Genomic DNA, 3943 nt, shown 5'->3' on the forward strand with positions numbered 1-3943 from the left:
TGGTTATTGAATTTATAAACTAACAGAGAGGCTAGATTTAAATGTTAGGTTAAAAATGCAAAATCCGAATCAACTGGCTAACAAAGCTTAGCATATTGTACATATGCAACTACTTGGGTTGTAAGAACCCAACCAAACAGTAGCTCAATTTACTAGAAGTAGTGGAGTAACTTTGTATGTCATTAAATGTTCTTGCCTGCTATGTCTATAGATCTAAGTAGTATTTATACAGTTAAAAAGACAAAAAAGACCAAGGTCATTAGGAATGTCAGGTCTGTACCAAAATAAAATAAACTTTAATAAAATAAACTTTAATAAAATAAACTTTAATAAAATAAACTTTAATAAAATAAACTTTAATAAAATAAACTTTAATAAAATAAACTTTAATAAAATAAACTTTAATAAAATAAACTTTAATAAAATAAACTTTAATAAAATAAACTTTAATAAAATAAACTTTAATAAAATAAACTTTAATAAAATAAACTTTAATAAAATAAACTTTAATAAAATAAACTTTAATAAAATAAACTTTAATAAAATAAACTTTAATAAAATAAACTTTAATAAAATAAACTTTAATAAAATAAACTTTAATAAAATAAACTTTAATAAAATAAACTTTAATAAAATAAACTTTAATAAAATAAACTTTAATAAAATAAACTTTAATAAAATAAACTTTAATAAAATAAACTTTAATAAAATAAACTTTAATAAAATAAACTTTAATAAAATAAACTTTAATAAAATAAACTTTAATAAAATAAACTTTAATAAAATAAATAAATAAATAAATAAATAAATAAATAAATAAATAAATAAATAAATAAATAAATAAATAAATAAATAAATAAATAAATAAATAAATAAATAAATAAATAAATAAATAAATAAATAAATAAATAAATAAATAAATAAATAAATAAATAAATAAATAAATAAATAAATAAATAAATAAATAAATAAATAAATAAATAAATAAATAAATAAATAAATAAATAAATAAATAAATAAATAAATAAATAAATAAATAAATAAATAAATAAATAAATAAATAAATAAATAAATAAATAAATAAATAAATAAATAAATAAATAAATAAATAAATAAATAAATAAATAAATAAATAAATAAATAAATAAATAAATAAATAAATAAATAAATAAATAAATAAATAAATAAATAAATAAATAAATAAATAAATAAATAAATAAATAAATAAATAAATAAATAAATAAATAAATAAATAAATAAATAAATAAATAAATAAATAAATAAATAAATAAATAAATAAATAAATAAATAAATAAATAAATAAATAAATAAATAAATAAATAAATAAATAAATAAATAAATAAATAAATAAATAAATAAATAAATAAATAAATAAATAAATAAATAAATAAATAAATAAATAAATAAATAAATAAATAAATAAATAAATAAATAAATAAATAAATAAATAAATAAATAAATAAATAAATACTTTCTAGTGCAAAAATAGTGTATTAATTGTTAGCAAGATGTTTCAAAAATAAAGAATCACGCTTGGCACATAACCTTAATAACATGTTCTTTTGTTGCTCTCTTACAGTGATCAGCAGCTTTCCCCCAGATATCCCTGTTAGCGGGTATCACTGGCTGTGTTCAACAACTGAGAAAGAAGATGTCAAGGTCTCAAACTATATAATTCTTCCTGTGGAAGTGAAGTTCTGAAAGACTTTAAAAAACATCAGTCACCATGAATAGAGAAGAAAAAAATTCTTTTCTGCATTTTTAAAAAAATCATATTCTTGAACATTTTGGTTTCTCTCCAAAGTCAGAGCTGTATCAAAATGCTATTTCAAAGTGAGAGATACCATAATATCTCCCCAAAGTCTAAGGCCTCCAAAAATGCCTTTTTTTTTTTTCTGGCATGATGTGCCTGATGGAGGTTTTTTCTGAAGAACGTGGCTTTAAATATACTTTCCAACAAGAATACATAAGTACTTCTCTTCCATTTGCTTGTGGTGCTTTGGGACAATTAACACAAATGTCAGATGTTCATCCAAGGAAATGATATCTCTATTATTCCATACTGAAGAAGAAATGGCTTGCCAGAAGTAATGTTGATTTCACTTCCCAGATAGATATCTTTATATGTATATGTCAGAAAGCCAATGAAATCTGGGACATGCAGACTTAGAGAGCCATTTTACACATTAGGTATCATGTGTCAATGTTGGATATTCTTTTAACACCGAACAGCCTCAAAAGGCTGTCCCCTTTTCTCCTTTTTAGCATTCCTATTTTTTAAAAAATGCAGAATTGTTGTTGTTAGTTGTAAAGTCATGTCCATCACAACCCCATTGACAACATTCCTCCAGGCCTTCCTGTCCTCTACCGTCCCCCAGAATCCATTTAAGCTCACACCTACTGCTTCAGTGACTCCATCCAACCACCTCATTCTCTGTCATCCCGTTCTTCTTTTGCTCTCAATCGTTCCCAGCATTAGGTTCTTTTCCAGTGAGTCCTTCCTTCTCATTAGGTGGCCAAAATATTTTGCAGAATGCAGAATTACATAGAGTAAATAAGGAGGTTATATGGATTCTGTCCATAGATACTGAAGGCCAAAGTGATGGAACCAGAGGAATGTGACAGCCTTGCTGTTACTCATATAACTCCAGCCCTTGTCCCCCATCATGAAATTCCTCATTAGATGTATGTTCAAAGAATGAGAACGAATTCTCCATATAAACATTTCATGAGAATGTTTCCTATATGTTCCTATATATTTTGTCTATGTCATTTTGGAGATTCTCCAGGATTGTTGTGCTTTCTTTAATTAACAGATCTCAGGCATGTAGGGAAATAAGAGAAGTGCAATAGCCAGGACAGATGACATTACATATTAAGCTTGTGAAATAATTAAGGCACTTTTTAAAAAAATCTGAGCCTTTGTATCTTAATGGATTATCACCCCTTTAAAGGCAGAAATGGATGAAAAAGGAGGCAAAATATGGATGATTAACTAAAGATGTGATGGTGAAATCTTGAAGTTGCCATAACAAATTGGACACGTTGCATTTTAAAAGGTTAATTTGCACTCAGCCTATAACTGAAGTGCAAAATAAAGATAGATGGGAATGGAAAAGGAAAGGAAGGCAAAAACCTGAGAGCAAGTACATTGAAGCGCTAATATAAAGCCATTATTGTAAATTGAAAGGGGGTTAAAAAAAAAAAAAAAAAAAAAAAAAAAAAAAAAAAAAAAAAAAAAAAAAAAAAAAAAAAAAAAAAAAAAAAAAAAAAAAAAAAAAAAAAAAAAAAAAAAAAAAAAAAAAAAAAAAAAAAAAAAAAAAAAAAAAAAAAAAAAAAAAAAAAAAAAAAAAAAAAAAAAAAAAAAAAAAAAAAAAAAAAAAAAAAAAAAAAAAAAAAAAAAAAAAAAAAAAAAAAAAAAAAAAAAAAAAAAAAAAAAAAAAAAAAAAAAAAAAAAAAAAAAAAAAAAAAAAAAAAAAAAAAAAAAAAAAAAAAAAAAAAAAAAAAAAAAAAAAAAAAAAAAAAAAAAAAAAAAAAAAAAAAAAAAAAAAAAAAAAAAAAAAAAAAAAAAAAAAAAAAAAAAAAAAAAAAAAAAAAAAAAAAAAAAAAAAAAAAAAAAAAAAAAAAAAAAAAAAAAAAAAAAAAAAAAAAAAAAAAAAAAAAAAAAAAAAAAAAAAAAAAAAAAAAAAAAAAAAAAAAAAAAAAAAAAAAAAAAAAAAAAAAAAAAAAAAAAAAAAAAAAAAAAAAAAAAAAAAAAAAAAAAAAAAAAAAAAAAAAAAAAAAAAAAAAAAAAAAAAAAAAAAAAAAAAAAAAAAAAAAAAAAAAAAAAAAAAAAAAAAAAAAAAAAAAAAAAAAAAAAAAAAAAAAAAAAAAAAAAAAAAAAAAAAAAAAAAAAAAAAAAAAAAAAAAAAAAAAAAAAAAA

This window comes from Ahaetulla prasina, chromosome 3 (assembly GCF_028640845.1).
Source record: "Ahaetulla prasina isolate Xishuangbanna chromosome 3, ASM2864084v1, whole genome shotgun sequence".
Taxonomy (NCBI): Eukaryota; Metazoa; Chordata; class Lepidosauria; order Squamata; family Colubridae; genus Ahaetulla; species Ahaetulla prasina.